This window comes from Zalophus californianus, chromosome 17 (assembly GCF_009762305.2).
Source record: "Zalophus californianus isolate mZalCal1 chromosome 17, mZalCal1.pri.v2, whole genome shotgun sequence".
NCBI lineage: Eukaryota > Metazoa > Chordata > Mammalia > Carnivora > Otariidae > Zalophus > Zalophus californianus.
In genome coordinates, this window is record NC_045611.1 from 58,501,509 (window position 1) to 58,513,727 (window position 12,219).

Below are 12,219 nucleotides of genomic sequence, written 5' to 3' on the forward strand. Positions count from 1 at the left end.
AGCTCTGCCTTGGCCAGGAAGGCCCAGAATGTTGTGACCAGGCTGCATCTCACAGACGTGGGAGCACAGGTCCAGAGGAACCAAGGAACTGATGAGTCTGGTATTATTTTAAATACTTCATTGACTTTGTGTATATCAAGAAACTGATACTAAAGTTTATATGAGAGGCAAAAGATCCAGAACAGTCAATACAATATTGAAAGAGAAAAACAGGGGCACCTGGGTGGCTCAGTCAGTTAAGCATCTGCCTTCAGCTCAGGTCATGATCTCAGGGTCCAGGGATCAAGCCCCACATCTGAATCCCTGCTCAGTGGGGAGCTTTCCCCCCGCCCCCCGTCCCTTCCCCATTTCATGCTCTCTCTCTCACACACAAATAAATAAATAATCTTAAAAATTAAAAAAATGAAAGAAAGAAAAGCAAAGTCACAGGACTTCGGGACTTAACACTACCTGACTTTCAAAACCTAACTGGTGAGTGCTCACTTCGGCAGCACATATACTAAAATTGGAACAATACAGAGAAGATTAGCATGGTCCCTGTGCAAGGATGAAACACAAATTCATGAAACATTCCCCTCAAAATCAATAAAAATAGGTCAACACCCTGACATATAATAGTGAAACTTGCAAATCTCAGAGACAAAGAGAAAATCCTGAAAGCAGCTCAGGACGAGAGGTCCGTAACCTACAATGGTAGAAACATTGACTGGCAACAGACCTATCCACAGAGACTGGCAGGCCAGAAAGGACTGACACCATATATTTAGGGTGCTAAATGAAAAAATATACAGCCAAGAATACTTTATCCAGCTAGGATGTCATTCAAAATAGAAGGAGAGATAAAAGCTTCCAGGACAAACAGAAACTACAAGAATTTGTGATAACCAAACCAGCCCTACAAGAAATATTAAAAGGGATCCTTTAAGGGAAGAGAGAGCCCAAAAGTAACATGGACCAGAAAGGAATGGAAACAATATACAGAAATAGTGACTTTACAGGTAACACAATGGCACTAAATTCATATCGTTCAGTAGTTATTGTGAATGTAAATGGGCTAAACAAAAGACACAGGGTATCAAACTGGATAAAAAGCAAGACCCATCAACATGCTGTCTGCAAGAGACTAATTTTAGACCCAAAAACACCCCCAGATTGAAAGTTAGGGGGTGGAAAACCATTTATCATGATAATGGACATCAAAAGAAAGCTGGGGTGGCAATCCTTATATCAGACAAATTAGATTTTAAACCAAAACCTGTAATAAGAGATGAGGAAGGACACTATATCATAATTAAAAGGTCTATCCAACAAGATCTAACATTTGTGAATATTTATGCCCCTAAAATGGGAGCAGCCAATTATATAACACAATTAATAACAAAATTAAAGAAACACATCAATAATAATAAAATATTAGTAGGGGACTTTAACACCCCACTCACTGCAATGGATAGATTAACTAAACAGAAGATCAACAAGGAAACAAGGGCTTTGAATGACACACTGGACCAGATGGACTTCACAGATATATTCAAAACATTCCATCCTAAAGCAAGAGAATACAGATTCTTCTTGAGTGCACATGGAACATTCTCCAGAATAGATCACATCCTGGGTCACAAATCAGGTCTCAACCGGTACCAAAAGATTGGGATCATTCCCTGCATATTTTCAGACCACAGTGCTTTGAAACTGGAATTCAGTCACAAGAGGAAAGTTGGAAAGAACTCAAATACATGGAGGCTAAAGAGCATCCTACTAAAGAATGAATGGGTTAACCAGGAAATTAAAGAAGAATTAAAAAAATTCATGGAAACAAATGAAAATGAAAATACAACTGTTCAAGATCTTTGCGATGCAGCAAACATGGTCCTAAAAGGGAAGTATATAGCAACACAAGCCTTTCTCAAGAAACAAGAAAGTTCTCAAATACACAAGCTAACCTTACACCTAACGGAGTTAGAGAAAGAACAGCAAATAAAGCCTAAACCCAAAAGGAGAAGTGAAATAAAAAAAGATTGGAGCAGAAATCAATGAAATAGAAACCAAAAGAACAGTAGAAAAAATCAACAAAACTAGGAGCTGGTTCTTTCAAAGAATTAATAAGATTGATAAACCTCTGGCCAGACTTATCAAAAAGAAAAGAGAAAGGACCCAAATAAATAAAATCATGAATGAAAGAAGAGAGATCACAACCAACACCAAAGAAATACGAACAATTATAAGAACATATTATGAGCAACTATATGCCAGCAAATTAGATAATCTGGAGGAAATGGATGCATTCCTAGAGACATATAAACTACCAAAACTGAACCAGGAAGAAATAAAAAACCTGAACAGATCCATAACCAGTAAGGAAATTGAAGCAGTCATCAAAAATCTCCCAACAAACAAGAGCCCAGGCCGGATGGCTTCCCAGGGGAATTCCACCAAACATTTAAAGAAGAATTAATACCTATTCTTCTGAAACTGTTTCAAAAAAATCAAAATGGAAGCAAAACTTCCAAACTCTATGAGGCCCTCATTACCCTAATCCCAAAATCAGACAAAGACCCCACCAAAACTGAGAATTACAGACCAATATTTACCTGAGGAACATGGATGCCAAAATTGTCACCAAAATACTAGCCAATAGAATCCAACAGTACATTAAAAGGATATTCACCAAGACCAAGTGGGATTTATTTCTGGGCTGCAAAGGTGGCTTAACATCTGCAAATCAATCAATGTGATACACTACATTAATAAAAGAAAGAACAAGAACCATATGATCCTCTCAATAGGTGCAGAAAAACAATTTGACAAAGTAGCATCCTTTCTTGATTAAAACTCTCCACAGTGTAGGGTTAGAGGGTACATACCTCAATATCATAAAAGCCATCTATGAAAAGCCCACAACGAATATCATTCTCAATGGGAAAAACAGAGCTTTTCCCTTAAGGTCAGGAACACAACAGGGATGTCCACTATCACCTCTGCTGTTCAACATAGTACTAGAAGTCCTAGCCTCAGCAATCAGACAACAAACAGAAATAAAAGGCCTCCTAATCAGCAAAGAAGAAGTCAAATTGTCACTCTTTGCAGATGACATGATACTCTGTGTGGAAAACCCAAAGACTCTACCCCAAAACTGCTAGAACTCATACAGGAATTCAGTAAAGTGGCAGGATATAAAATCAATGCTCAGAAATCAGTTGCATTCCTATACACTAACAATGAGACAGAAGAAAGAGAAATAAGGAGTTGATCCCATTTACAATTGCACCCAAAACCGTAAAATACCTAGGAATAAATTTAACCAAAGAGGCAAAGGATTTGTACTCAGAAAACTATAGAACATTCATGAAAGAAATTGAGGAAGACACAAAGAAATGGAAAAACATTCCATGCTCCTGGATTGGAAGAACAAATATTGTTAAAATGACTATGCTACCTAGAGCAATCTATATATTTAATGCAGTCCCTATCAAAATACCATCAGCTTTTTTCACAGAGATGGAACAAACAATCCTAAAATTTGTATGGAACCAGAAAAGACCCCAAATAGCCAAGGGAATGTTGAAAAAGAAAAGCAAAGCTGGCGGCATCACAATTCCGGACTTCCAGCTCTATTACAAAGCTGTCATCATCAAGACAGTATGGTACTGGCACAAAAACAGACACATAGATCAATGGAACAGAATAGAGAGCCCAGAAATGGACCCTCAACTCTATGGTCAACTAATCTTCGACAAAGCAGGAAAGAATGTCCAATGGAAAAAAGACAGTCTCTTCACCAAATGGTGTTGGGAAAATTGGACAGCCACATGCAGAAGAATGAAACTGGACCATTTCCTTACACCACACACAAAAATATACTCAAAATGGTTGAGAGACCTAAATGTGAGATAGGAATCCATCCAAATCCTAGAGGAGAACACAGGCAGCAACCTCTGTGACCTCAGCCACAGCAACCTCTTGTAGACATGTCTCCAAAGACAAGGGATACAAAAGCAAAAATGAATTATTGGGACTTCACAAGATAAAAAGCTTTTGCACAGCAAAGGAAACAGTCAACAAAACCAAAAGACAGCAGACAGAATGGGAGAAAATATTGGCAAATGTCTTATCAGATAAAGGGCTAGTATCCAAAATCTATAAAGGTTTCAAACTCAGGTGGGGGGTGAAATAGGTGATGGGGATTAAAGAGTACACTTACCATGATGAGCACTGAGTAATGTATAGAATTACTGAATGACATAACGTAATAAAAATTATATAAAAAAAGAATTACTAAGTCACTAAACTGCAACTAAAACTAATATAACACTGTATATTAACTATACCGGAATTAAAATGTAAAAACTTAATAAAATCTGGGTGACTAGCTGACTCAAAAAAAAAAAAAAAGAACTTATCAAACTCAACAACCAAGGGACAAATAATCCAATCAAAAAATGGGTAGAAGACATGACCAGATATTTCTCCAAAGAAGACATCCAAATGGCCAACAGACACGTGAAAAAATGTTCAACATCACTTGGCATCGGGGCAATACAAATCAAATCCGCAATGAGATGCCACCTCACACCAGTCAGAATGGCTAAAATTAACAAGTCAGGAAAAGACAGTAGTTGGTGAGGATGCAGAGAAAGGGGAATCCCCCTACACTGTTGGTGGGAATGCAGCTACTCTGGAAAACAGAATGGAGGCTCCTCAGAAAGCTGAAAATAGAGGTACACTATGACCCAGCAACTGCACTACTGGGTATTTACCCCAAAGATACGAATGTAGTGATCTGAAGGGACACCTGCATCCCAAAATCTATAGCAGCAATGTCCACAATAGCCAAACTATGGAAAGAGCCCAGATGTCCACCAACAGATGAATGGATAAAGAAGATGTGATATATATGTACAATGGAATGCTACTCAGCCATCAAAAAAAAATTTGAAATCTTGCCATTTACAGCGACGTGGATGGAACTAGAGGGTATTATGCTAAGCTAAATGAGTCAATCAGAGAAAGACAATTATATGACCTCACTGATATGTGGAATTTAAGAAACAAAACAGAGGATCATATGGGAAGAGAGGAAAAAATAAAACAAGAAGAAACTGGAGAGGGGGACAAACAGTAAGAGATTCTTAATCATAGGAAATAAACAGGGTTGCTGGAGGGGAGGGGGATGGAGAGATGCAGTAACTGGGTGATGGGCATGAAGGAGAGCAGGTGATGTAATGAGCACTAGGTATTATATAAGACCGATGAATCACTGACCTCTACCTCTGAGACCAATAGTACATTATATGTTAATTCACTGAATTTAAATTTTAAAAAAATTAATAAAAAACCGAAACTGTTTTTTTATTGGTGAGAAAATTAATACAGGGAAACCTCACTAAAATGGAGCTGGGAGACCACAAGGGGGTGCTCTTACTCCGTACCAGTCTAAATCAAGGATTGTCAATTACAGAAGCCAGGGGAAGAAGGAGGCACAGGGAAGAATGAATTACAGGCCCCAACAGGAAAAAAAGACGCTGCATCTCCTACAAGAAATCGACCACCCCTGCAACTCAGCCAGTGAAAAACCATCACCACCCTGAACCCCTGCTTTTTTCCAATGGACTTTCATTCTAAACAATCCCTCCCAACTTACTCCTTCCCCATAAAAAAAGTTCCTCTCTTTTGTTTATTGGACTAGCCTAGGCTTTTTGCAGCAGCTTGCTTGTCCCGAATTGCTATTCTCTGCTATTCCCAAATAAGAAAGACCCTCTCAGCTGGTAAAAGGACACTACGTTATTAAATATAAGGATTACATAGATTAAAAGTTCTCCTCCACCCTCTGACGATCCCAACTGGGTCTAAACATTTAAACTGACAAAGACAGATTCACAGGAGAAAAGCTTACAAGTTCAATTAAGTTTGACGCCACCCGAGAGCCTTCATGAGAAAGTAAACTCTGAAAGAGACCTGGGTATTTTATGCTCGGTTTGATGAAGAGTGGACGCTACTGTAGAAGAACGTGACAGGTTAGGAAGTAGGATGCAATTGTAAACCATAGCAAGGCCTGCTTGTTAGAATTCTTCTTGAATTCTCTTTGTCTTCAGAGATAAAGATGCTCCTTTCTTCCTGGCACATGGAGGGCAACCCTCACATGAGAGTTTTCTAATCTGTTTCAGGGAAGAAGGTGGGGGATGTCACAGCGACCTTGCTTCTGCTGTTTTCTCGCACTCCTTGAGCTTCAATATGCCAAGATGTCATATTTAGGGGTATGTTATCCTGAACCCCATCACATAACAAGTGATTAGTGTCTTACCCCACTAAAGCACTTTATGTGCTACCTACAATTTCACCGCTATTAGTGGATAAGGATTAGGAAGCCTCTTTCTCCACCTCCTTTCCTGGACCCCAGCTCTCCTGGATCGTTGGCCCTGTGGTTGGGTCTTCACCTACCCTCAGATATCAGATCTCTTTGCTTCGTGCCCCTCCCCCACGATTCCAACCCCTGGGTCTCAGCCAGGACTTATTAAAACGGGTATATTATGGTTGAAGGGAACATAAGAAGATCAGAGAACATCACACTTCAGAGCAGCAGAGACACAGAGGCCTAGATTTCCTGGTCTGGGGTGGCTCGTGGTAGGAGCTGAATGCTACATGGTCATCACTCATATAATTAATGGCCCTCAGACTGCAAGAGAGCCTCCTCACAATGTGCAGAATTCAAATCACGAAAAATATAACGTAACTGCCAAGCTAAAGGAATAGTGGGGCACCTGGGTGGCTTATTTGGTTAAACGGCTGACTGCCTTGTGCTCAGGTCATGGTCCCAGGGTCCTGGGATCGAGCCCCGCACTGGGTCCCTGCTCGGCGGGAAGCCTGCTTCTCCCTCTCCCACTCCCCCTGCTTGTGCTCCCTCTGTGTGACAAATAAATAAATAAATAAAATCTTTGAAAAAAAAAGGATGAAGGAATACTGAATTAACTTGACAGGGATTATCATTTCAAGAAATATGCTTACATAAAACATATGGTACATTTTAAAAATGTAGAATTTTATTCACCAATGACACTTCAAAAGACGGAAAATAAATTAAATTTGCTTTAGCTTGGGGAGACAAAAAGGCCCACTTGTGCCACACCCACCATTACCACACCCTGACCCACCCCACCGCCAAACAAGGACAACCCTTTAGGAACTCCCACACACAAACTCAAACCTGGGGTGGGAACAAATCATTGGCCATAAAGGCCTCTTTTAAAAATGGAGACCTGGGGGCACCTGGGTGGTTCAGTCCATTGGGCATCTCAGTTCAGCTCAGGTCAAGATCTCGGCGTGCAGCCCCTCATCCTGCTTCTCCCTCAGCCCCCCCCCCCCCCCCCCCCCGCCGCAAGTGCTATCTCCCTCTCTCAAATACATAAAAATCCTTAAAAAAAAAAAAATGGAGATAATGGCCACATACACCCACACATTCTGCACACCAGGCAAAAATATATCAGTTCAACCGTGAGACACCCACACATCAGCCACAAACACGTCTGCAGACGCACTCTGCAGTGAACTCCGAGACACGCGCACACACACTCAGGCCAGCAGGTCTGTCTGGGAGCACGGGACCCCTCCTCGCACAGGCAGGCACAGTCACGCATGCGCACACACCCGGGGACACGCACATCTGCAGAAACACAGCTTGGACACTCCAAGTCACCCCGCGGACACGCACACGCCCTCTGGATGACACCCAGGGCTCACGCTCAGCGCCACGGGTGGACCCACCCCCGCCAGGGGTCCCTTCCAGGATGCACACACCCCCCAGGCTCCCAGCCCCCATCCCCAGCCGAGCATGCGCACACACACAATCGCTGGAGGCTCCAGAGCGGGTCTGCACGCGCCCTTCTCCACGGCGAGTGCTCAGACGCGTCCATCTCAGGAGTCCCCTACCCACCCGCCCAGCCCTCTCTGTCCGAGGCCTCCTGGGGAGCGGTGTCTCTGGGGGCCCCCCACCGGTCCAGGAGACGCCCCCCTTCCCACCCCCTGCCCCATTCTGACTCCGGGGAGCCTCCAGATTCGTTCTCCTGTGTCCCAGCTGGCCGCGTGGGCCACTGTCTCCCCTGATGCGCAGTTGACCTCTCCACAGCCCCGGAGGCCCCCGAAGACCCTCCACCTCCGCCATCAGACTGCCGTGAACCGTGGCCTGACCCTCCCGCCTCTTCAAGGCCTCCGCACCTGTCCCCAGGTCCCCAGACCCTCAGGCCTGTCCTCTTGCGGGCCGGCCCCATCGTCCTCTGTCCCCTGCGGTCTGCTCTGCGGCACTTGGCCCGAGAAAGCACGGGAGCTGGAGTCGTTCAGCTGTTCGCAGGTGTTCAGAGAAGGGCTGCCCACCCGCAGAGGCGACACCCGGGCCCTGGGCTGGACTCTGAGGCCCGCGTGCACACTGGTCTTAGCTTCACCCCAGCACTGCCTCTTGTCCCCAGGCCCGAAGGGGACACCGTCCCTGCCGATCTCCCGGGACCCTTCTGCCAAGGTCCTGCAGCCCCAGCTCCCTGCGGCAGAGCCCCCTCCCCCATTAGCAGTGCCATCGGCCCTCTGGGAGTGGCAGGGGCTGATTTAGGTACCAGGCCCCCGCCCCTGGGTGTGCTCCGCTCTGCTCTGCGCCCTGGATTTCAGGGCCCAGGAGGGCTCACCCAGGAGACCTGGCTGGATGAAGACATCACCAACGAAGGGGCCCCAGGCACACCTCTCCCCTCTCCCCCCACCCCCACGCCCCACACGTACAGGCACACATCCAAGAGATGAAAATGGTGCAGGAGACCGAGTGTGAGCCCAGGATACAATGACACAGGACCCTCGCGTTCATTCATTAAAACAGCCTGAGACAGAGTTTGGGCAGTTGATACGCTGCCTACAGTTTTATTGTTATTAGGGGCTGAGGGTCGGGGGGCCTCCCCCTCCACCTTCTCTCTGGCCCCCTGCTGCCCTGCCTCACTGGCCCTGCCCCCGGGGTCACAGAGAGGTCTCCCCTCCGCCCTCCCCCGCACACACACACACCCCCAACCCGTCCCCGCCGCATACCCCCAAACACCCAAGTAACTTCCACCACAAGCCCAGCTGCTGGGCCTGGGCCGGGCCTTCCAGGGAAAGGCCAAGCTCAGTTGCTAGGGGAGGTCCGCGGGCCACAGACGTCATGCTCTGGAGCAACAGGGGCACAGGCGCCTGGATCCGTGGATCACGGGTGGCTGGGCTATGGGGGCCGGGCGCAGGCAGGAGCACCAGACGCACCATGACTCCCAGGCGCCAACTGAGTCCCAAGAGCCTGGCGCATGCGCAGACGCACAGACCTGCACCCTCCTATTGGCTTACTTTCCAAAACTCTGACCCTCTCCTCCTGCCTGGGAAGCCTACTGGGAAAACAGACACCCTCGGGCAAGTGCACACACACGTGTGCAGTCACACATGCACATGCTCGGCAGCCCTCTGGCGCACACAGGCTCACACACATGGAGACACGCGCGTCTGCGGACGCCCATCCCGAATCTCCAGGTCCCCCTCCAGGACTCGCAGACGCCCTGCTCTCTCTCCAGGGACGGGGCCCATGGGCTCTCACTCAGGGCCTCTCCCCACCACGCCCCCCCCCGCACCCCCGCACCCCCGTGCGCCCTTCTGGCTGTGCACCCTGCGCTGTCTCCCAGCCCCCACACCAGGCAGGGCGCGCTCACGCACTCACTGGAGGTTCCAAGGCTGGTTTGCTTCTGACTTGCTCCTCCTCGAGTCTTCACATGTGTCCTCCGTGGACGCCCCCAAGAGCAGCATTCCACCCCCGCCCCCGCCCAGGCTGGCGCTCCAGTCACCAACCCCCACCCCCACCCCCGCAAGCCTCCCTCGGGACTCTCCCCTAAACTCCTCCTGTGCCCCAGCAGCCAAGTCCATAACTTGCCCTGACTCCTAAGTGACCTGTCCGGTGTCTTGAATCCCCCCCGGTGTGCCCTTCCTCCCCTGCCACAGTAGCATGCAGGGTGCCCCCAGCCGTCTGCTCTGGGCTGGTCCGTGTTGTGTGTCCCCTCCGGTCTCCTCTCCTGCAGGTGGCAGGAGGAATCCACGCAATTCAGAGTGGCCGGCAGCTGGGAAGTGGCCTGGAAAGTGCCAGCAATCCTCGGGATGAGTCTGTGGTCCTCTGCGGGGCTCCATGCCGCCCACACCCATGGCAGGTGCTCCTAGGCAGCTGGCTGGAGCCCCTGCGACCCCGAGAGCAGGATTCCTGCTCTGCGGGGCCTCCGCTGCTTCCACCAAGACCCCTCTGTGCTTCCCGAAGAGGCTGGGGATCCTGATCAATCCTGATTCCTATCGGGATCCTGATCCTCATCCGGAACTCGCTGCCACCGGGCCGGCCCCAGATCAGCACCCCAGCCCTAGAGCACAGCGCGTGGGTCCCTTCAGAGCAGGGCAGCAACCACAGACTGTCTTTCCAGGTCCCAGTCCCCAGTCTGACTTGGCTCCTGCTTTCCCGCTGGGCAGGGGCGGGGCAGGCGGGCTCAGAGCCTCTCTGGTTGCCTGCCTAGGGCCCCCTCACCACACACAGGCCCAGAGACTGCCCCAGACAAAGAGTGTGTGAAAAGAACGTGCTCTCACAAAGCTCAGGGACACTCCCCACCCCCACCACCCCCATTTGCGCTCCCAGGGCAAGTGATTCAAGCAGGGCCAGAGAAGGACATGGGCCGTCCTGGTGCTGCTGACAATGTGACTGTGTTCACAGGTGGAGGGGCAGGAGGCTTCTTCCCCCACCTCCTCTCCGGCCCCCACTTTCCCTGGAGCCCTGTCCGGGCGCCTGGGGTCTTCTAGGGCACCAACATAGAGGGGCTTTCCCCCAACCCTTCCCCAGGACTCCAGCCCCGGGGCCTGGCATGGGCCTTCCAGAAACAGGCCAATCCCTGCCCAGGGAGGGGATGCCAAGGTCGCAGCCCTCATGCCTGCTAGCTGCGCTCTGGCGAGGGTCCCGCCGCTACCCGACCAGGGGTGCTTGCGTGCAGGGCTGGCCCTGCACTATCATTGCACACACGGTGACCCCAGCACAGGGCAACCCTCTCAGGCATTCGCAAACACAACAGCACTCTATCAAACGTTCAGAATCACGCCCTCGGGCCTACTTGTAAGAATGAAGACCCACAGACATCCAGGAATGTGCAGGAACACATCCACCTGCTCAGCCACATGCTGCACACACACACACACACACACACACACACACACACACACACACACACACAGGTCACCATTACCTCTAGCTTTGGTGAGGTGTCTCCATGCCTGTATTCACTCTCCCCCTCCAGCCAGAGGGATTGTTTATTCTTCCTTTTTAAAGTCCTCTTCAAAAGTGACACATCCTTACTATAATCACCCCAAGGAAAAACTGATAAATCGAATAGTTCTCCTAATCCCTCCACCAATCTATTGCAGCCTTACTGATATTGATTCAGAGTCTGTGGGGGAAAGACACACTCTCTCTCCCCTAGGGTGGGCCTCTGGGACCTCTGGTAGCTGTGCTTCCGGGTTGGTAGAGAATACTCCTGTTTGCTGAAAGAAGGACAAGGCAAAGATTTGCAGAGAGGACCAGAGATGAGGGATGTGCCATGGGGTCCCGTCTGCACCAAGTTCTCCATTCCAATCCCTAAAGTTAAAGATAACTTCGAGCAAGGAAGCTTCCCTGGTGTGTGAGCCAATACATTCCTTTTATTGATGCTGGTTTCATTTAAGCTAGTGTGAGTTGGGTTCCTGTTATTTGCAACCAGGAATGTAGTGGGTATGTTCACATTCTTCCCTCATCCTGGAGGGATCTCCTCAACTCCTCCCACCTCCACAAATGTCTCACAGACAAGAAGAACCCCAAGAATAAGCATCTGCCACAGGTACTCCTTCCCAAACCACCCAGCCCTACTCCTGAGATAATTTCCAAGAGGATGCAGCCACACGGCCAAAGATGGGTCCCTCTTTTTTTTTTTTTAAGATTTTATTTATTTATCTGAGAGTGTGTGTGTGTGTGTGTGTGTGTGTGTGTGTGTGTAAGCACAAGCAGGGGGAGGGGCAGAGGAAGTGGGAGAAGCAGATTCCCCACTGAGCAGAGAGCCCAACCTGGGGCTCAATCCCAGGATGCTGGGATCTGGGATCAGGACCTGAGCTTAAGGCAGACACTTAACCAACTGAGCCACCCAGGTGCCCCAGACGGCTCCCTCTTAAAGCCCCAGC

The 12,219-nt window shown here is 48.4% G+C and overlaps 1 non-coding gene across 1 annotated transcript; it reads left to right on the forward strand.

The window, feature by feature from the left end:
- Positions 1 to 475: 475 nt before the first annotated feature.
- On the forward strand, positions 476 to 582 carry LOC113936811. Its single transcript, XR_003524374.1, has one exon. It is a non-coding gene; the product is annotated as a U6 spliceosomal RNA (small nuclear RNA).
- Positions 583 to 12,219: the final 11,637 nt, after the last annotated feature.